This window comes from Convolutriloba macropyga, chromosome 2 (assembly GCF_964194025.1).
Source record: "Convolutriloba macropyga chromosome 2, txConMacr16.3, whole genome shotgun sequence".
Lineage (NCBI taxonomy): Eukaryota > Metazoa > Xenacoelomorpha > Acoela > Convolutidae > Convolutriloba > Convolutriloba macropyga.
The window spans coordinates 63,723,023-63,747,184 of record NC_134469.1 but is presented as its reverse complement, the minus strand read 5'-3'; the positions used below and the strand labels follow the sequence as shown (position 1 = coordinate 63,747,184).

Sequence of the window (24,162 nt, the reverse complement as noted above, 5' to 3'; positions counted from 1 at the left end):
ACAATTACGTGACTCCTTTGCAGTCGAGAAGTTAGAAATCAAGATTATGAGATCAAATTCACGGAAGCAAAAAGCCATTATTGATACAACAGAAAAATTCATTCATTTTATTATTCCGAAATGCAGAAATGAGAAAATCACCTTTGAATACAATGACAACGACGTTCACCGAGCAAGAATGAATATTAAAACTCTTGTAAGTTCTCAAACGCCGAAAATCTGCAGTGCAAGAAATTAAAATTTCATGAGTTTGTAGACAAAGTCACGCCAAAATTCTGGCTGAACTTGGAACTGCAACGAGGCTCTCGATGAAAGCCTGAAGTTACTCAACCAGAGTGGCATAAATTATACCTAACTGCTCAGGACAATGCCAATTGCATAACTCATCGATGAATTAGCCTGTTAGCGGCCGCTGAATATTACCAAAAATCTGACTGCCCGTGTCGAGGTCTGGTCAAAAAATAATGTAAGATTAGCGGTGAATAGCGGTGAAAAAAAAATTTTCACCGCAAAGCGTGAAAATTTAGCGTAATTTAGCGTTGAATGCGGTAAATTTAGCGTTGAATTTAGCGTAATTTAGCGTAATTTAGCGTTGAATGCGGTAAAAATTTTTGTAAGATTTGCAGTTTTTAGAGGTAAAAAATTTCTTTTAAAAAGAGAAACTTCCGTACACAGTCTCGAACATTTCCCATCCTACATGTCAACGCCTTCTTTTTCCACTCCGCCATCTGTCACTTACGTCAATGATATTTCATGTGAATATAAGATAAGCGTTCTATTTAGCGGTGAATATTTCTATGATTTGCACCTTTAGCGGTGAGTTTTTTTTATCGCATCCTGGTAGCGCTGAATTTTTTTTTCACCGCATCCTGGTAGCGCTGAATTTTTTTCCACCGCATCTTGGTAGCGCCGAAATTTTTTTTCGCCGCATTCTGCTGGTAGCGGTGAAAAATTTTCTTTCACCGCTTAAGCGATATTTAGCGGTGAATTTTTTTCACTGCGTAAAGGTGAATAAAAAAATGTTACCGCTGAAAAGTTTTTTTCACCGCATTCAGGGCATTGAGCGCAAATCTTACACTTTTTTACTCCAATTCATCGCAAATCCTACATCTTGGGTGTTGGCAAAACTGTGCTGAATGGTTACACGTCAATGATTCTATGTGAAGAGCATAATTAGAAAAAAATAACGCGGACTATAAATTTTAGTAGAAGAACTTCTTTCCAAAGTAAACATATCATATAACAACACATACAAGAAAAACAGTCGAAACATAAGGGTAAAATTTTATCTAATCTTCTTTAAAAAAATACCGGGGTCGAATTGTCAACGCTAAAAATTGCTATAAAGTGTAGGATTTAACGTGAATACGGTGAAAAAATGCGAAAATTGGAATTTTTAATAGTGAATACGGTGAATGCGGTGGAAAAAAACGAATTCACAGCTAAGAATTGCAAATTTTACAAAAATCCACTGCTAAACTTACCAAAAATCTGCACAGCAGAAAACGCTGCAAAAAAGATGTAAGATTAGTGGTTAATGCAATGAAAGGCGGAAAAAAATTCACCGTTCACCGCTAAGAATCGCAATTTTTACAAAAATCCACCTCTGAAAATTACCAAATCTGTTCATTGCAGCAAATGATACAAGAAAAGACGCAAGAAGAGCGGTCAGTGCGTTGAAAGCGTTGAAAACAAAACGGCTGAAAGCACAAAATTTACAAATAATAATCGCTAAATTTGCCATTTATCTTTCTGGCAGAAACGAATTCAAAAAAGAAGTGAGAAAGGAGGTGAATGCGTTGAGAGCGGTGAAAAGAGAATTCACCGCTAAAAACTGCAAACCGAACAACGTTTCATCGTCACTGAATTGCGCACATAGCTGCAGTAGTGGAAGCAAATTGGTTTCAAAAACGGTTTACTAATTACGAATAATGCAATACTCTTAACTTGCCATCTTTTCTCCGTCCAGATTGAGGGGGAGGTAATATACTCAAACGGATCTTTTTTGTTCCGTCAATGTTGGCCGACCGATACAATCGTGGTAGATGGTTGCGAGCTGTACCGGAGAAAGCTTGTCCAGCGTAGAAAATATAAATAAAGAGATTTCACTGAAATTCGTTTTTTCCACGGGGTTTTTAAACTCTATATTTTGTGAACATTTGACTGATTTTCATTGTTATTTCTCCATATCTTCTCCATTTTTACTTAATTTTTTTTCCAGTTTTACTGAGAAAAAAATGGTTCAATTTTTACAAATAGTTTCAATGGTTTCACTATAAAAACAGAAGATTGTTTTTGAACTGTTTGATCAACTTTTTGACAAAATTTTTTGCCGAACTGTTCACAATTCAGCAACTTTTTCAACAACAATTTAACGAATAAGACTTTTAGTTAGTCAGCTTTGTTTAACACACCTAAAAACTGCTGAATAACTTTTGTTAACTGCAACAATAGCAATTGTTACTTGTAAATGTTTTGAGAAGGTTCTTGAATTAAAATTCTGCCTGTTATTTTTTTAATTTAACTCGATAGTTATGCAAATTGCATCATTTTTTAATATATTGAGTATTTTTAATCAAATTATTCTTCTTAATAATCTTTGGCCGGAAACCCGATAATGAATGACAAACGGCAATAGCGAACGGCAATTCCAATTTGGTGTGTTCAAGAATTTTCGAAAGTGCAACGAATTACGTTTGTAATCAGTTGACGTTTTTTTAAGTGCTCTTTTTTTTCGCATTTTTTACTTTATTGTACGTTAATTACCAAATAGAACAATTCAAATCCGATGGTAATAGTGAAAAGTGCAGTTGCTCTTCCAAAAAGTTTCGTGAAAACCCATTCCCGTTTTTTAATCCAGAGCTTTTGTTACTTTTGACTTTTAAGAACATTTATTTTCAAATTAATCAATGGGTTATTAAGCTTTACAATATTTTTTCGTTTTTTTTTGTAGTTAAAACTCAACTTTTTAGTAATGTTAAGAGAAACACGTTGCATGGCCTCTCACATGGAACGCAATTTGAAAGTTTTTGCGGTTTTACGTTTTTGCGGTTTTTCTGCTTTGATACTACAAATTTTCTATTTTTTTTATTTCTTGACATTTTCCACCTTTGAGGTTCTCTTTCTTTTCTTGTCACAAAATTGACATAACACACATAACATTATTGGCATTTTGAAAGACTGCACAATTAAAAACATCAATTTTCATTGAATATATTATGTCTTTAACTGCCTCGACACGGTCTTCTAGCAGAAACTCTTGGAATTTTTCTGTTTTTCTTTATTCATTTTTTGTGTAGTAGTAAGATAAATTGATGTTTTTTGCCGTCTTAGCGGCTTTTTTAGATGTGACTGTAGTTGAGGTTCAAGCAATTTTAGTTGAAGTTTTTCCCGGTATAACTAAAATTTTCAGTACCTTGAAATCAAATGATTTAAAAGATGTATAGACGTACTTTTAACATTTGAATTTTTCTGTACTGCTTGTCTACTTGCTATCTAGTATTTTTATTTGTAGGTCGGACAACAAATTATTGAAAATATCAAATGTGTTTTGTGTAGTTTTTGTCGCTTTAACAGCTTCGAAGCCGGTTTTTCGGAAAAATGAAATTTATTATAATTTTTGTCTTCATTTGTCCTTCTTTTTGTTAACGCATAATAATTTCAGGTTATTTGCAGGTCTTAACGGCTTCCTCTGGATGAACAAAGGGACCCATTTATTGATTTTATTCCCAGTTTTTGCTAGCATAGATAAAATTTTTAATGACTTAAAAATCAATTGATTTGAATAATAATACTTCTTTAAATTTCCGATCTGCTGTTTTTTTGGACTTTTTGTTCACAGTCTCACCGTTTACAGGTCTCATTTTGATTCACTGGTGTTTGAAGAAAAACATAGTTGAACATATCTAACATGTCTAAATTTTTGGATCCGTTGCTTTTTTGTTGTAACCGCTTCGATGTCATTATGTATTTTTGAAGCTTTCTTATTTTTAAAAGTTTTGGATTTTAATAACTGTTCTTCCTATTTGATTTTGTTTGTTTTTCTTGCCTTGCAGTTTTAACAACTGTTTTGACTTTTGGACCTCTAATGCGGCATTATGCAGTTGATTTGAATGCGGCATTATGCTTAATGGTTAATGCGGCATTATGCTTAATGGTTTGAATTTTTTAAGTGGATACACAATTCCTTTTAACCTTTATAAAAATTTATAAAATAGTCTATCTCTTCATCTTTTGGTAGACAAAAAAGTCAAAATGAAATTGTTGCAAATTTATTAAGTCATAATACATAAACAAAATGATGACACAAAAACTGGCTGGTTTAATTTGAGTTGGAATCACTTTTAATTCAGAGACCAATTTTTTTTTATCAGAATGCTACATTGTTTCGAAGTCTCTCTCTCTCTCTCTCTCTCTCTCTCTCTCTCTCTCTCTCTCGCTCTTTCTCTCTCTCTCTCTCTCTCTTCATTTTTTGGTAGACAAATGAAACCAAATTGTGGATAAGATTGTGAAAATTATGTGCGAACGCAGATTAGAAAGTATCCTTAATATTATTTATTTTTGCAGGAATCTGCAGACCGATTGAAGACTTTTAATTTTCACGGAAATCTTTCTGTAAAACATTGTATAAAACTCACAAAATGTTTTTTGTTAATACTTCTGCGTCAATTGAGATCAAAACTCAAATAAAAAGTATAGATGTTTATCCGATTTTAGTTGCAAAAAAATATATTTTTTAATCGTAACAAGGTGAGGGCCACCTCAATTCAAACCCCTAGTCAAAGATCCCCTATCCCCTATGAACGGTAATCCTTGCAAATCGAGTATTTTTGTGCTATTTTCTCTTTCAAGAAACTGTTTTTTTTCGTCTGTGAAAGTTGTGAGATAAAAATGCACTCCTAAAGAGAGCACATGTTAGTTCAATTTACTGCTGAAAATCGATGTATTTCTTTTTGCGGTAAAAATTGGTGAGATTTGCGTATTTAGGGATAAAATTTAAATTTTCACCGCTTCCCGATGATAGCAGCGTTTTTTGAATCTGATTTATTTCAAACGAAATGTTACAGAAGAAGGCAGTAAAAGATGGCGCAGTGGCATAAGAGATTTTGGAAATGCAGATGGTTGAAGGTCCATACCCGTGCATGGCAGTTTTTTTTAAGAATTCCGGTGAATGCGTTGGAAAAAATGTCACCGCTAAAAACCACAAATCTTTCTAAAATTTACCGCTAAAAATCGCAATTCTGAAAAAAATTCGCAACTAAGAATGATAAATTTTACAACAATTCACCGATAAAAACATCTAATTGCTCAAAATTTCAACGCATTCATCGCTAAAAGTTGCGGGAGCTTTGCAGTGAAATTTTTTTTACAATATTCATCGCAATTCTTACATTATTTTTTCGACAAAACCTCAACCTGGGTAGTGTTGTTAAAGTCAAACAGTAAAAAATTGCAGCTGAACTTTTACAGTGAGATTTCAGAGAAGAAACATCAATTCTGTACGAAACTAATGAAACAAAGTAAACGACCCAAGACACCTGTCAATAGTCATTTTTTACGAAAGCATTTAAAAATATATACCTGATGGACATTAAGACAGACAACTGGAAATTTGAATGTTCAAAAACTTCAAAACTACAACCAAAGCGGTAAATTTTTGTACGATTTGCGTTTTTAATAGTTAATTTTTTTCCCTGCATGCGCCTGGTAGCGGTTCAAAAAATCACCGCTACCAGTCGAATGCGATGAAAAAAATTCACAATTGAGGAACACAATTTTTAGAAAAATTCAACGCGAAATTCACCATAAACCTTACGAAAGTTCAACGCTTTCACCGTATTCATCGCTAAGAGGCTGGCGCTCTCCAGTGAATATTTTTTGTTACCTTTATTCAACTCATTTCATACATTATTTTGAGGGCAAAGTCGCTTTTTAGTCTGACCATAAGTCACATGAAAAGCGTTTTTGAACAAGTTATAGCTTGTGCTTTAACGAAAGGGTCTCATAGTCAAGTTAAAAAACGACTTTTCAAGATTTTCGAGTATGATATTTTTTTTCCACCCTCCTACTTTTTCATTCGGGGCATGGGACCAGAAGTGGCGGAGTTAGATTAAACAACTATAGGAGAATTAAGCAGAGCACAGGTGAAAAAACCTGGCTCCAAACGCTCTCTTCATAATATAGCTAACGTACTGTCGGAAATGTCTCAAAGTCATGTCGAAAAACCATTTTTTGAGATCTTCGTGTATGATATGTTTTTTTTTCACCCTCCTCTTTTTTTCATTCCAGGTTTGGCGGAGCACACCAGCGGTGGCGGAGTTAATTAAAATAAATATAGGAGAATTAAGCAGAACACTAGGCGAAAAAACATGGCTCGAAACGCTCCCTCCAAAATATAGCTAACATATAGTCGGAAAAGTCCCAAAGCCATGTTAAAGAACAGTTTTTTGAGATTTTCCAGTATAATATGTTTTTTTTCACCCTCCTCTTTTTCATTTCGGGCTTTAGACCAGCAGTGGCAGAGTAACATTAAATAACTTAAAGAGAACTGAGCAGAGCACTAGGTAAATAAAACTTTGCTCAAAACGAACGCTCTCTTCAAAACAACAAATTAAAACAAAACAAGGAACTCTGAAATACTATTTCAAAATTAATGTTTTGAATTAATCGAAAATTGACCATTGAAAACCTAACTTTTTCATAGGCAAACTACAGGAAAAAGTTATTTTGTCCTACACATTAACTACACAGGGGATACTCCATAACGAGTTTGGTTCAATTTGAAAGAAATTTTGACCCGATGGGAAAGACTTAATTTTTTAAAATCGTCTTTTGCAAAATTCGCAAAATTCCGTATGAAAACCTAAAATTATTCAAAATTTTATCGAGCTATGGCAAAAGTTTTTAATACCGTACAATCTACCTGAGATACAAGGGATCACAAGGATACTCCACACAACGCTTGATTCAATTTGAACAAGTTTTTGACCTGATGAAAAAGATTGTTATTCAGCAGGTCATTTTCTATTCATCAGATATGTTTTAATGTCGTTATTTGACAAAGTTGCAAAAATCTGTATGAAAACTTAACTTTTTCCTCACCAAAATATAGCATTTTTTGCGCCCTACACTCTACCTACTCAGGGAATACTCCGTACACAGATTGGTTCGATCTGATCGATTCTACGGTCCAGTCAAAAAATACTATACTTCAAAATAATTTTATTCGAATTACTCGGAAATTCCCGTAGAAAACCAAACTTTTTCCTTACGCAAGATACATCAAAAAGTCTCGTAATTTTAAACTTCGTACACACGGGGACCCCTGTCTATGCCTTTGTGTTGACTTGGACAACTCTTTGAGCCGTCAGAAATAATCTATATTTCAAATTTAATTATTTGAAAACCTATTTCTTTCCAAGGCAATTTATAGCAAAATTTATTACGTCCTACACTCTAACTACAAAAAGCAAGCTATAGCAAAAATTCTTTTCGTTCTACGCTCGAAATACTCATGGGTTACTCTGCATTCTGTTTGTTTCGATTTTGACAATTCTATGATCCGATCACAAAATACCTTTTATGTAAAACAATTATTCAAAATACTCGGTAATTTGCGTATGAAAGTCCAATTTTTTTTCGTATGCAAGTTACATCAAAAGATTTCGCAGTTTTTGACTTTGTATACAGGAGACTCTGACTATGCTTTTGAGTTGACTTGGACATTTCATTGAGCCGTCAGAAAGAACCATATTTCGCAATAGCTTAATTGAGTTAAGGGGAAATTAACCTATGAAAAACTTTCTTCTAGGCAAGTTTTTGAAAACATTATTCCCTACACTTTGACTACTCAGGGGATCCCCCATGCTGAGTTTGATTCTACTTGATTATTTTTTTTTACTAGATGAAAAAACCTGATTTTTAAATTCGTTATTCGCGAAATTCGCAAATTTCCGAATGAAAAGCTAACTTTTTTGCTTGGCAAGCTATTGCTAAAATTCTTTTTATTCAACACTCGACGTACTCATGGGATAGTCCGGATTTGATTGGTCAATTTTGGCAGTTCTGTGAACCGATAACAAAATACTCTGTTTCAAAACTAATTATTCTAATTGCTCGGAGATTTCCGTATGGAAACCCAAGTTTTCCTGTGCTTGTTACACAAAAGAATCTTGCCAGCTTAGACTCCATGCGCACAGGGATCACTGAATATGCGTAAGAGTAGATTTGAACAGCTCTTTGAGCCGTCAGAAAAACATTATTGCAAAATTAAATATTTGAGATAAGACGAAATTTAACTATGAGAACCTAAAATTTTTCCTAGGCAAGCTATTGCAACATTTTTCTGCCCTACACTCTTCTTACACTGGGGTTGACCCGTATTCAGTTTGGTTCGGTTTTAATAACTCTACGATCCGTTCAAAAAAACCATTTTCAAAATTAGTTCTTCGAATTACTCGAAAAATTTCTTATGAACACCCAACTTTTTTGCAATACAACTTACACCAAAAAATTCTGCCATTTCAGACCTTGTATACGCAGAGGAACTCAGACCTTGCATTCTAGTTCATTTAGACAACCCTTTTTGCTATAAGAAGAAAAGTATACTTCAAAATTTTTTATTTGAATTAATCGAAATTAACCTCCAAAAATTTCTTTTCTGGGCAAGTTCTATCAAAAATTTATTATGCCCCACACTTTAGCTACGCATGGGATTCATCATGTTCATTTTGGTTCAATTTGAACACTTTCTTGAACCCATGAATAGAACAATTTTTTATATTCGTTATTCGCAAAATTCCCAAGTTTCCCTATTAAAACATAAATTTTTGCTAGGCAGTTCTATGATTCGATTTTGGCAGTTCTATGATTCGATCACAAAATACTCTATTTGAAATTTAATAATTCTAATTACTCGGAAATTTCCGTAAGAAAACCCAAATTTTCTGTGCATATTACACAAAACAATCTTGCCGCTTTAGATATTATGCCCTACACTTTAACTACGCAGCGGATTCATCATGTTGAGTTTGGTTCAATTTGAACAAGTTCTTGAGCCAATAAAAAAAAACAATTTTTTTAATTTCGTTAATTTAAATTCGCAAATTTCCTTCTTAAAACCTAACTTTTTGCTAGGCAAGCAATAGCAAAAGCTCTTTTTGTTCTTCACTCGAAGTACTCATGGGGGATACTCCGCTTTTGATTGGTTCAACTTTTGCAGTTCTATGATTCCATCACAAAAAACTCTATTTCAGAATTTATTATTCTAATTACTCGGAAATCTCCGAAAGAAAACCCAAATTTTCCTGTGAATGTTACACAAAAAAATATTGCCGGTTTAGACTCCATGCGCACATAGAACAATGAATATGCGTAAGAGTAGATTTGAACAACTCTTTGAGCCGTCAAAAAAAGCATATTGAAAAATTAAATATTTGAGCTCAGACGAAATTTAACTATGAAAATCTAAGTTTTTTCCTAGGCAAGCTATAGCAAAATTTTTTTGCCCTACACTCTTCTTACACTGGGGTTGACCCGTATTCAGTTTCAATTTTAATAACTCTACGATCCGTTCAAAAAAACCATTTTCAAAATTAGTTCTTCGAATTACTCAAAAATTTTACTACGAAGACCCAACTACGCACAGGACCTCTGATCATGCGTACGAGTTCACTTGAGCAACTCCTTGAGCTATCAGAAAACAAATATATGTCGAAATATTTATTTGAGTTGTTCAAAATTAATCTACAAAAATTTTTTCTAGGCAAGTTATATCAAAAGCTTATTATGCCCTACACTTTAGCTACGCAGAGGATTGATCATGCTGACTTTGGTTATGTTTGAACAACTTCTTGGCTCGATGAATAGACCACTTTCTCATATTCTTTATTCGCGAAGTTCGCAAGTTTCCCTACTAAAACTTAACTTTTTGCTAGGCAAGCTATAGCAAAAGCTCTTTTTGTTCTACACTTGAAGTACTCGTAGGATACTCCGCTTTCGGTTTGATTTTATTTTGGCAGTTCTATGACCCGATCACAAAATACTCTATTTCAAATTTAATAATTCTAAATACTCGGAAATTTCCGTATGAAAACCCAAAATTTCCTGTACATGTTACAACAAAATATCTTGCCATTTTAGACTTCGTGTTCTCAGGGAACAATGACTCTGCGTTAGAATTGATTTGGACAACACTTTGAGCCGTCAGAAAAAACCATGTTCCAAAATTAATTATTTGAATTAAGCGGAAAAAAACCTATGAAAACCTAATTTTTTTCCTAGGCAAGCTACAATAATTTTTTTTTGATCTGCACTCTATATACACAGGAGATGCCTAGTTTTTCGTTTGGTTCCATTTGAACAACTCTACGATCCAATTTAAAAAAAACTGTTTTTCAAAATTAGGTGCTCAAATTAGTCGGAAATTTTCTTATAAAAACTCAACTTTTTTTACTTTGAAAGTTACAGCAAAAATCTCGCCGTTTTAGACTTTGTATACACAAGGGACCTCTTACTATGCGTTTGAGTTGACTTGGACATTTCTTTGAGTCGTCAGAATGAACCAATGAAAACATAATTTTTTTCTGTACGCACATACTCCATACTTCATTTGGTTTGATTTAGATAATTCTGTAGCCCAATCAAAAATACTAATTTGCAAAACTGAGTATTTGAATTATTCGGAACTTTCTCTATGAAAACCTTACTTTTTAACTTGAAAACCTTACTTTTTAACACCCGAAAACTCTTCACGGTTTAGACTCAACATACACAAGTGTGCTGTATGTATTTACTTATATATATATATATATATATATATATATATATATATATATGCTTATATATATATATATATATATATATATATATGTTTATATATATATACATATATATATATATATATATATATATACATATATATGTGTATATGTATATATATATATATATATATATATATATATATATATATATATATATATATATATATATATATATATATATGAAAAGTATTTCAAAATTAACCAGTTCAATTAATCGGAAACTAACCTATGAGAATCAAAATTTTTTTGGCCCTCTATAGTATAAAACTTGTTTGTCTTTGACTCTAATTACACAGTGGATACTCCATATCCAACCTGGTTCTATTTTGACAACTCTGTGATGCAATCAAAAATACTAACTTTCAAGATTGATTGTTCGGTTTATTCGCAAGTTTCCCTATGAAAACCTAACTTTTTTAAGCAGCTAATTCAAAAAATTTCTTTCTTCTGCACTCTAAATACACGGGATGTACCCCAAAACAAGTTTGGTTAATTTTGCGCAACTCGTTGAACCGATGAAACATAATTATTTTCAAATTTTCTTACTCCCAAAATTCCCGAATGGAAACTTAGCTTTTTCCCCGAGACAAGTTGCGCCAAAAAAATTTGGCGTGATAGACTTCCGACAAACAGGGGACCTCCGAATAAGAGTTTCGATTGATTCGAATAATTTCCTGATCCAATAATCAACACAATTTTAAAGTTCGCCATTTTTATCTTGTAGGTAAATAGGGAGACACAAACAGACTTTGAAACAAAAATTAATTATCAAAAACCACAATTGCAAGATATGACAAAAACAAGGCCACATCTCGGGACGAGTCTCAGAACAATAGCACTGAACAACTAACAATTTTAACACTTAAACGATTTTAGACCCACACTCATTCAACGACTATTGTTTTTAATCTTTTCTCTTTTTTCTGCCTTCAAGGATGGCAGTTTTGTCCTCACAGCTGCCCTCTCGTGATGTGTGCAAATGGTGGTCTTCCCAGCAAACTTGCGATCGAAGTTGTTGAATTCGATCTTGATAAAGTTCATGAAACACAATTTCCTCAATTTTTTTCTCAAAAATTTTTCTCGCGCTTTTATCACGTTCATTTTGAGATTGAAGAAAACCCAACCATTAAAAAGATGTCTGTTTGATGTTGCAGCCAAGAAAGTGAGCCCTACTACTCCAAAAAACAGCTTCATGACATAACATTGCGCTTCTTCCATTCTTAGGGCTCAAAGATTCATAAATCGGAGAGCGTATCGATGGCAAAAGTTCTTCGACTAACTTTGTTCTCTCACTTCTGTTCTTTCACTGCCCAAAATTTGGCATGTTCCTCATCCGCCAAATTTTAACTTTTTTCTGAGCCTCCATCAGTCAATTCAAAAAAGGTGTCATTTCGGTAGAGTTTGCGTCAATTGGAACAAGAAAAACAACAAAACAAAGAAACTGAAATAATAAGGAATTGATTAAATTTTTTTCGTAGGCAAGCTATGGCAATCTACAGGCAATCTAATTTAAATGATTTAATTACTGAGGGTTAGAAATGATATATGGAAAACAATTTCCGTTCTCAATGATCGGATTTCCTTAATAGATCAAAACCTTCAACCTAAGAAGTTGTGATTTAAGTCAGATTTAACTGACTCAAATCGGGTTTGGGACCTCGTGGCTCCCCTCCGACCGAAAACCGGCGCAGCTGGGATTGTTGTTATGCTAAACACCAGGTATACTCTACGCCAAAATCGGTTCAGTTTGAACAAGTCGTTGACCCGAAGAAAAATATTTAATTTCAAAATCATTAGTCACGAAAATTACTATCTTCCGTATGGAAACCTAACTTTTCCACTGTAATAAATTGAATAACTTCTAATCCAATAAAAAACACAATATTAAAATTCGTCAACCTTATCTTGTATGTAACTAATGAGGCACAGAAGGAACTGAAACAAAAATTGAGTTTCAAAAACTACAAATTCGTGCTAAGACAAAAAATGAAAACAAGGCCACATCATGCAACGAATCTCAAAGCAAGAGCAATGAACAGTTAAGAATCATGACAGCAAAAAATTTTTGACCCACACTCATTAAATTTCCAATGTTTGTAATTTCTTTCCTTTTTTTTCTGCTTTGAAGCTTGCCAGCTTATTCCACATAATAAACGAATTCAATTGAGAGCAACAAAAAAACACGCAAATTAACTAGGAATGCAATCTTTTAGACAATTTTTTCTGTTCCAGAGACCCACGCGTTCATTTATGATACTTCAGGATGCTCAAAGTTTTCGAGAGTTTAAACAAAATTCTGATCAATTTTCCAGATATATTGTCTGCTGAGATCATCCCTTTAGATTTTTTTCGAGATATTGACAACTTTGAAGACCTTAATGACGCACTTTACTGAGCCGTTGTCATAGAACGCAATAATTTGTCCAACTTGATGATGTTTTTTATCCTCAACAAAACTGTTATTGAAGCTTCTTGCATAAGAATCTGAGTCCAAACCAAACTCAAAAGAAAACGACAAAACATTCTAACTGACGGCAACTGCATAAATGTTTCTCAACATATTGCATCTTTTTCAAGCTAAACGTATCAACAAGTGAAGCTTCTTTTCCAAAAATGATTCTGATCAAATGTTTTAGAAAAACTGACGTTAAATTAGAACAGAAGACCTGCTTATTGCGCAAAATATCGGTGAACCAAAAGTTGGCAATTAGTTAATGGTTTGCCGATTCAAACATTGATGCTGAGGTAATCAGCTAAGCGTCAGCAAATAAAAATTTACAGACTCCTGGGGACTTGAAAAACAAATTTTTACAGAAAACCTCAAAGAGCATCTATAGGATTATCATAAAGAGAACGGACAAAAAATACCAGAAAGCTCAAATCACGGAGACCGGATTTAGATCGTCGTTTATCACGGAACGGAAGACAATAAGTTACAAGTACAGAACATAAATTTTGAAGTCATCCGCCTTGAATAATTTAATTTCACGTAAAGAGCAAGTAACTCGTTTGAACTCTGCGGGCAGCATTATATATTTTGTTGCATTTTAAATTTCAAATGGAGAGCCCCTTTTGTCGAATAAAAACTCGAGCAGATCTTTTGTGCCGCCTTTCCAAATGTTGCATAGTATCGTATGGCGCAGTTAGCGGCTGATTTGGAATTATTCTGAAAATTTTTGGGTAACCAAGAACTCCTTTAGTATTCACTTCAAGATCAGCATCAGTATTTGTTTTCCTGAGATCCTCATCACCACTCTCAAAATAAACTGCTCTCCGGTAGTGCTCTTCAGGTTTGCTCATTGCGAAGTTCTCGCATCTTGGGTAGCAGTGGGCTTGAAAACGATTTTTGCCACTCATTTGACACAAAGTGCACCCCTGAAACCTGTTTAAACATTCATTTTAAATAAAAATTTTTATAGACAGCTGGTTTTTGGACAACCACCAATCATGCGAACGTGGATTGTATGACCTTCAACAAGCGGTGGCACAACTAAGTCGCTTTCTGAGTTCCTTGTTCCACTCTAGCGAAAAAGCTTCTGCAAATTTCTCTTCAAGACAGCCTGTTACCGTTGAAAGAATTTCAGGCAAAGCAATTGCCCGTTTCCAAAACTCTTTTCAGTTCGAATAGAATTTTCAGCTAGATTAGGGAATAAAATTTTTAGAGCGTTTGATCCAGGGACATTTAAATTAGGATGACTTATTCTATCTCTTCTAGTGAAGTCGGAAGGAAACTCATCAGAGCATCAATGCTTCACAGCATTGCTCGAAATGGAAATCCCATCAGAGATACATCAGAATTCTCGCATAATCTGCCTGAGGAAAATCGAAAACTAGATCGAACGTGGATTGTATGACCTTCAACAAGCGGTGGCACAACTAAACGCTTTCTGAGTTCCTTGTTCCACTCTAGCGAAAAAGCTTCTGCAAATTTCTCTTCAAGACAGCCTGTTACCGTTGAAAGAATTTCAGGCAAAGCAATTGCCCGTTTCCAAAACTCTTTTCAGTTCGAATAGAATTTTCAGCTAAATTAGGGAATAAGTTTTTTAGAGCGTTTGATCCAGGGACATTTAAATTAGGATGACTTATTCCATCTCTTCTAGTGAAGTCGGAAGGAAACTCATCAGAGCATCAATGCTTCACAGCATTGCTCGAAATGGAAATCCCATCAGAGATACATCAGAATTCTCGCATAATCTGCCTGAGGAAAATCGAAAACTAGATCTTCCGGTTAAAATAGCCACATCACTATCACTATGTTATGTTTCATTGATACGCTGGATGATCTCATTCCGCAAAATTTTTGTCCCGGTTAGCATTTTCACTTTCAATCGAGGAAGACTGATTGGCATCAACATTAGAAACATCAATATCATCAAAATAATCGGTATTATCAATATCATCCTCAGCAGCACCACTATCATCACCACTACCGGCTTCAATATCAACATCAACAACTTCAAAATTTTTTGAATAACTGCTCGTTCGTGTACGTTGGATGAAATTATCAGTAATATCACTGCTTTTTGAAGACAGACACTTTGCAACATTACTTTGAAAAATGTGTTTCCTTGACTACTTCTTTTTGCCTGGTTTGCTTTTAGGAAACGAGAAAACAGATTTTTCAATCCCGATCAAAATAATTGTGTCCGTTGTCTCTGTTGACTGAAAAGGAGTTGCTAAGCTTTCAAAATTTTACACTTAACTTCAGCACACACCAGTCAGTTTCAGTTTGATTACAACTTGACCGCAAGATACCTCTTGTATCTCAGGAATGCAATCTTGATTTCTTAGCGTTTCACTCTTTGATTTCAAAAATTGGCTCTCTTGCACTTCCCCGCGCACATCTATAGGTTGCCTTTTGCCCAGGAAAACTTTTCATTTGCTTTTATCAATACCGCCGAAAAAGGAGTTACCATAATCGACGGTAATATCTTCCCCAGCACCTATATTCCGAATATTTTGTAGTCTGATTGTTCGGTATCGCAAGTGTTCACAGCTACACCCTCTGAGGCACCGAGTATTGGGCAAGCGAGAATGATTAACTAATCTTGTAACACGTAACAACCACTTAAGAGCCACATTTTTTCTTGTCGAATTGCCTTTCATAATGATCAAGGGCTTCTATTTTCATTTCAAATAATTGGGTATATTTTCAATGACATCAACCACATCTTCGATTGATGTCAACTTAAGCTTAAGAACCGGGCTTCTTTTGTTATATAACTCAAAGCAACTGAAATTAGCAGACCCGATCTTAACGCCTCTTGAGGCCGTTGACCACTATATCTTTGAAAATCCTTCCAGAATTTTTCTGAGCGTTTGATTTGAGCTTACTGCTGCGCAAAAAGACAAAAAATCAGAGTCAGGCAGCATTGAGAATGGATTATGCCGAAAAATTTTCAATATGTTTGATCTAACGAATGTATCAAATGTGACGATCTGTTGACAGTCTGCCATTCTTGAACTGAAATTTATAATTCCAGTATGAAATAGCATACCAATAAGTTAGGGTGAAGATCAAGAGCATTATTGAGTTTCCCTACAATCGTTTAACTGATTGAGAAAGCCTGAAAGGAGCGAAAGGCAGCAAGCAACTTGTTGGATGATAAACTAATCACATTTGTTGAGTTTAAACCTATAAAGAAAATCAGAAAAAAAACAGAGATATTCAGATTGCTATATCCAAAGGCATTAAAAGGCTGTTTAAAAAACTTAGGTTTAAATGAAACTATTCTAGAACAAGCTATACCGCTCTCGGACAAGAAAATTGCGCTATAAAATAAAAAAAACAAGCTCCTGACACACTGTTCAAACTGTTCACAAATTTCAATCAAATTTTTACTGTGCTTAACTTTCACTTCCATCCGGATTGTTGTCTGATTCGTGATTTTGCTCTATGTTTGGTGCTCAACCCGTACTCTCAGATTGAGGCATTTGTGAATTTTCGAATTGTGGTCTCGAAGTAACTGCTTGTTTGTGTTTTTTGTGCCACTTCACAGACCAGAGTTGGCGATGCACGATACTTCTGCTTAACAAAAGTCTAAAAAGATTTGCAGTATCCAAAGCAACAAATATCTATTAAATTAAAAATATATATATGACAGAAGATTATGTGCAGGAAATAATCAAATTTTACCCTTGGATTTATCTGATAGCTCCTTGCTGACAGGCGATCAATTTTTCTCCGAAGATTTTTGAGGCAATATAATCTTGTCGGAGACCTCACCAGATGAAAACAATTTAGTTTCAAGAAGTCGACCAAAAGATATAACATCCTCATCAGCTTGCAACGTCATTAGATAAACCCGTCGTTCGCGAGAAAGATTCAAGTGAAATTTCATTTAGAGTTCTCGTCAATAACTTGAAATGCAAGTTTTGCCAACAAGATCTCCTTTTCTAATTTCTTTCCTCTTAAAAATCAGCATAAGGCAGAATTTAATTTTTGATTTTTCAATATTAAAATGAAAAACCGTTTTAGGAAACATTTAAACAGCAATTACTTGCTCATAATCGGACGGAATCAAGTTGATTTGCAGAGCGTTATGCCTTTTGCACTCAGCTTCAAATAAATTCATCGATGACTTTATACAATTTTCATGTTCCTTGGCAAATTTTTTTAAACTTATTGCACCTATCATTGCAATTAGTTCCAATAGGAGGTTCCAACTCCGGCGAGAGTCTTGGGCACGGAGGCAATTTATCGTCATTGATTGAAGTGGTATTTAAAGCATAAGATAAAAAATAATAACAGTACTTGAAGCAACTTATCTTTTTTATTACGTTCAAATAACAAAAATTACCATGGTAAAAAGTTAACAGAGGGAGTCTATGTTTCCTGATTTAAGACATTATGCGAAGTTGAATCTTTGAAATTTACAATTTTTTTGACACTCGGAGTGCGTCATTCCCATATCCAATGAAACTGCTTGTGAGCTACTGGGGAACTTTTGCCTCTCAATAATTGCGGATTGCACGCGTCATATATCTTGATCAAACTTCTTTGGCAATTCGAACATCAAGCGACAGGTGACGTCTTCAGTTCTGACAGCCAAAAAAAATTCTCGTTCTCTACTAAACTTGCAAGCTGTACAAGATCAAACCCTTCATGCCACATATCGCTGATTGCTTGGAGTACTTAGAGTTTTTTCCTGTCGACAAGTCCTCATCTTTTCTCGTTCTTTAGCACTGGTTGCTAAACAGCCTGATTGATTTCTAATTGACAATCTGATTCATTTCTCTTATTTGTTGGGTTCACTTGCGTTCTCAAAGCGGTTCCAATTGAATTGGTTGTTGTTACAGGTGGTGTTGAGTCACCTTGAATGAGTTTGAACCGTCTGAGTCATATAAGGGGTGTGCTCGTTGACTTAGAGAGAGGTCATTGGTGTTCAATTGTACTTGATTAGTACGCCGCTTTAATTTTTCCTTCGATACTGTCAAAAGTCCTTATTTGCTCATTCCAGATTTACCCATTCGATCTGAAAGTAGTTAAATTGTGGTTTTTAAAAAAATTTCCTTCACAGTGAGTGATGCTAAATTGGTTAACGATAAGTTTAAGCAGAATAAACCAGTAATTAGAGTGAAATTAACGATCAACTAAAATCAGTAACACAATAAAAAAGAATAAAAATAATGAGAAGTAATTGCAAAACCATTCCTTACTATTGCGGCGGAAAAAAAAAATTGCGGCCTTAAAAACGCAAATAGCAACAAAATTGCTTCACAGAACAAAGCAATTGATTAAAAAGAACAAACCAGAGTTCTCAAATTTTGCAGCTCCTCCTCCAGTTTTCTGTTAAAATCGTTGACGCTTCTGACATGAGTTTGAATCGAACTTGCAAACCAATCCTCATCTGCTTTCAACTTGGCATAAATGGTATTGTAATCATTACAACACTGAAAAATCATCGGTTATTAGTCGTATAAGAGGCATACCTCAAGGTTCCAAGCAACAATGATTTCATCAAGATTTGCCTTTCTTTTTCCTTGCCTGGTCATCTCTGCAAAAACCGCCTGTCACTCTTCCACTCTACCGCTATTGGCCCAGTCACCGGTTTTGCAGATGAAGACAACGCATCTGGTTGCTTCAAAGCATCTCGCTCGACTGAGTTGCTTTTTCGGTTTTTCTGGCTCTGCTTTTGCTTGAATAGCCAATTCTGTTGGTCCAGCAGCAGTATTAACATCAACTTCATTCGGCTGGTTAAACTACATTTTTACTGATTTCTCAAGTTGGCTGTTGGATGCCAATTGTTTTTCGTATTCAGCCGATAGTTGAGATTCCGAGACTTACTGAGTCATGTAGTACCTTTTTCGACCACTCTCATGGTTCGAACTAGTTTCAGTCAGAACCTCCTTGTTTATTTTTTAATGAGCCGTATTATTGATGGGCCAACGGTTATCAACCGTGTAAAAGAACAGAAGGTATTCTTCATCATTTCGCAACAGAGAGGTGAAGAGTTGCTACGTGCCAAGGCTTCTGAAAATACTGTTCACAACATAAACTTAAATTTTATTAAAACATCACATTTAACAAAAGTGCTAAGAGATAATAAACTTGCAATTGAAAAACAAGAGACATTGAACAACAGAGATCTGACAATGATTTTCAATTGATTTGCATAACACATTAGCTCGAAAAATATCGACTATTTTTAAAAAATTTTGTTCGCAAACAAAAACTTTTCCTTTTCCTATTCGCAACAAACGTTTTTCCTAGACTAGCAAAAAGTTCTTATGTGTTAAGACTGTCAAAACATAGTGGATCTGATTTTCAATTTAAATTGAACAATTAAATCCGATGAAAAATACTTAATTTGAAAATTTTTTATTCGCGAAGCTTGCATATTTTCGTATCGAAATCCAACTTTTTTGCTAGGCAAGATATACCAAAATATATTTGTATTGTACTAGGCGTATACACAGGGAACGTCCGACAATTTTTCCCTAGACAAGTAAGTGCAATTTTTTTCCTTTCTATTGTCTAAGTATTCTGGGGATACTCCGTACTTAGCTGGGTTTGCTTCAATTTTCTTCAGTTTACTTCAATTTGGACAACTCTACTACCCAATCAAAAAAACTAAATTGCAAAATTGCAAAATTATTCATTCGAATTAATCGGAAATTAACCTATGAGAACCCAATTTCTCTTGGGAAAACTACAGCGGTTTTTTTAATCTACACTCCTATTACGCTGGGGAAACTCCGTACTTAGCTGGGTTTAAATTAAAATACTATGACCCAATAAAAAATAATATAACTCAAAACTACTCTTTCCAATAAATCGGAAATAAACCTATAAATAAATTGACCAATTCTTATAACTTGGAATGACTTGTGCAATAAAAGAATCAGTTAAAAACTTATTCTTTCTTATACCGAACGTTATTTTTTTTAACTGTCATGTTTAATTCTGGAAGATTGTTGCTGAGTAAGCGAAAAAAATATTTTGAGCAATGATATTTCCAGAGAAAAGTGACTGGCATTATTTTGTTGAGAAGTTTGAGATCTGTGGACCGGTCGGATTTTCTCCTATTAAAAATGGCTTTTATTCCCCAATCCAATTATTTTTCTAAAAGTGAGTAATGATTTTTGCAACCCTATCAAATTTAAAGCCAAATAATGTAGATGACTTATTACTATTGCATTAAGTAATAAGATTCTATGGTAAATTTTTATTAAGTGTCTTCAAAACTTTTATTCCACAAGGCATTTTCTGAAGAATTTTTTTTTTCACTTTTCCAAATCTTCGGTTGCCATCAATAATTACGCCCACATACTTCACACTATTTGATTCGGCTAATTTTTCAATGTCGAAATTCAGAACGGTACTTGTTAACCTCTTCCTGATGCCGAACACAATATATTCTGTTTTCTGTTTGTTCACCATTAACTGGGACTTTGCAAAAAAATCGATAATTTTCGAGATGTTATGTTCGTTTTGTTGTTGACGATACTTCATCAAATTCGGACTGAAAGAGAAAGTTGTAGTCTGAATACTGGACGACCGTGCAATCTTTTTCTACTATCGTTGCTAAATCGTTGATGTAAATAATGGAGGTCCTAAAATAGTACCATGTAGGACTTCTCTTTCCAAAATTATCCAATCTGATCCAGTTCCCTTTAGGACAACTCTTTGCGTTCTTTCACTCAAATAATTCTCTATCAAATGGGTAGCATGTTCGTCAAAACCCATATTTTCAAGTTTCGGCCACAGTATTTTGTGGTTTATGGAATCAAAACCCTTTGAAAAATCTCAAAACGCACCTGTAGCATTTGCGTTTCTTGTTGAGTTCTAATCTTATTCGTTCTGTTGATTTAAAGACAGCATCAATTGTTGAAATTTCTTTTCTAAAACCAAATTGACTAATAGACAATAATTGCTCTCGTTCTAGGGAACTTGTGATCAGTGAACTGAACGTCTTTTCAAAAATTTTTGACAAATCGGAAGTGACAAAAAAGTTCTATAATTGAGTGGGTCTTCGGGATTTCCTTTTTTGAAAAGTGGAGATACACAAGCTTTTTTGAGATCTTCTTGAAGTTTTCTTCTTTTAATGAACTGATTAATGGGATATTATAGTGGTTCCGCTAGCGCTTCTTTAGCATCTTTTTTTGCCCAAGCTGGTATTTTTGAAGAAACGAGGCGTTTACTCGTAAGCAATGAATCTATGAGCACATTGGTTTCCTTGGTTGTTATATATCGGAAATTGAAATTTTTTTCCGGTGCAGTTATAGGAGGAATATTGTTTGTTTGTTGAACCAATGAACTCTCCCAGAGTAAAAAACCTGTAATTTAGAAGATTTGCAATTTCCATAGGCTTTGTTATCTTTTTACCAAAAATTTATAATAAAGATTGAATTCTTGTTTGAGACTTTTCTTTATTGAGTGTCTTTTCTTTATCTAAAGGTGAGTAATGATTTTTGCAACCCTATCAAATTTAAAGCCGAATAATGTAGATGACTTATTACTTTTGCATTAAATTATAAGATTCTATGGTGAATTTTTATTAAGTGTCTTCAAAACTTTTGTTCCACAAGGCATTTTCTGAAGAAATTTTTTTCAATTCTCCAAATCTTAGGTTGCCATCAATAATTACGCCCACATACTTCACACTATTTGATTCGGCTATTTTTTCCATGTCGACATTCTGAACTTTATTTGTTAACCTCTTCCTGATGCCGAACACAATATATTCTGTTTTCTGTTTGTTCACCTTTAACTGGAACCTTGCAAAAAAAATCGATAATTTTTGAGAAGTTATTTTTGTTTTGTTGTTGACGATATTTTATCAATTTCGGACTGACAGAGAAAGTTGTAGTCTGAATACTGGACGACCGTGCAATTTTTTTCTACTATCGTTGCTAAATCGTTGATGTAAATAATGGAGGTCCTAAAATAGTACCATGTGGAACTCCTCTTTCCAAAATTATCCAATCTGATCCAGTTCCCATTTAGGACAACTCTTTGCGTTCTTTCACTCAAATAATTCTCTATCAAATGGGTAGCATGTTCGTCAAAACCCATATTTTCAAGTTTCGGCAACAGTATTTTGTGGTTTATGGAATCAAAACCCTTTGAAAAATCTCAAAACGCACCTGTAGCATTTGCGTTTCTTGTTGAGTTCTAATCTTATTCGTTCTGTTGATTTCAAGACAGCATCAATTGTTAAAATTTGTTTTCTAAAACCAAATTGACTAATAGACAATAATTTCTCTCGTTCTAGGGAACTTGTGATCAGTGAACTGAACGTCTTTTCAAAAATTTTTGACAAATCGGAAGTGACAAAAAAGTTCTATAATTGAGTGGGTCTTCGGGATTTCCCTTTTTGAAAAGTGGAGATACACAAGCTTTTTTGAGATGTTCTTGAAATTTTCCTCCTTTGATGAACTGATTAATGGGATATTATAGTGGTTCCGCTAGCGCTTCTTTAGCATCTTTTTTTGCCCAAGCTGGTATTTTTGAAGAAACGAGGGGTTTACTCGTAAGCAATGAATCTATGAGCACATTGGTTTCCTTGGTTGTTATATATCGGAAATTGAAATTTTTTTCCGGTGCAGTTATAGGAGGAATATTGTTTGTTTGTTGAACCAATGAACTCTCCCAGAGTAAAAAATCTGTAATTTAGAAGATTTGCAATTTCCATAGGCTTTGTTATCTTTTTACCAAAGCTGTGTAATAAAGATTGAATTCTTGTTTGAGTCTTTTTTTATTACGAAGATCTTGAATAAAGCTTCATCAGGCTTTTTCACTGTTTAACTCCATAAAACTTGAGAGAAGTTGCTCTTCCTTTTGACGAATTAAGTCGTTTTTAGTTTCATTATCGCTATTTCTTGAAAACTGTTTTTTTTTTCACTTTCTCACATAGCCATTTTTCTTGATGCAAAATTTTTGGTTTGTCTTTTCTAGCATAACAAGCTTTAATTGGAGCATGTAGTGCTAATGCTCCTTCAATAGTTCATTGAAATTCTAATAACATATCTCCCGTCACTGCACCGTAAAAGTGTCTCCAGTCTGATTGTTCATTAAGATTTTGGAGCGCTATGGCTGAATAGTTTTGTTGTCAAAAACTTTTGTTGTTTTTGATTATAGCATCACACATTTAAGAACTGTGATTGTTGCAAAAAGATCAGTTTTCAAAATTGTATCCGCTACTATGCCTGTTTCGTAATCGTCTGTTATGATGTAATCGTTAAGAGTTGAAGAAGAGTTAGTCCTTGTAGCTGTATCAATTTTCGATGGTTTAAGAGCATATGGAGAAATTACAGATTGCAGCAGACTTCTGTCGGGCTTTGCAAAATAGTTTAAGTTGTAGTCTCCAGCAGGTATGTTAGATTTTCCTTCAGCCATAGCAAGATAGGATTTTAAAGAAGGCAAATAGGATTTTCTACTGTGTCTACTGTGACTGAGAAATGTGGCGTATAAAGTACATCTCTTCGTTAATTTTGAGGTCTGCATTTCCGTGATTTGTAGAATGAATTGTATCACTCCCTCAAGAATAGATCTGCTGGAAAAGTTGTACACATTTCATATAGCAGTCGTGAATTGGATAACGGGCGATTGAAATCGAGAGTGCCTTGAGCAGCTGAGACTGTTAAACATGGGCCCTCTTGTGCTCGATCTTTAGCTGAACGACGTGCTCTTGCTTTCGAAAGTTCTTTGGAGGTAGTGAACACTTATCTTGCTCAACTACCGGCATGCGCACGATGTGAGGAAAATCAATCTTTTTGTTGCAAAAAAGGAGCAGAACAGAAAACTCGAACAAAGTTTGTCTTCAAAACTTGCCACATGACAAATCCATTAGATTCGTACGACCAGAAAGGAAATTTCTGAAGACAATGTGGAAATTTG

At 34.4% G+C, this 24,162-nt stretch overlaps 1 protein-coding gene across 2 annotated transcripts in view; it reads right to left on the bottom strand.

Annotated features, from left to right (window-relative positions):
• LOC142335402 (proteasome maturation protein-like) overlaps positions 1 to 24,162 on the bottom strand; it is a 517,526-nt gene that overhangs the window by 457,295 nt on the left and 36,069 nt on the right. The gene's annotated exons all lie outside the window — the stretch shown is intronic.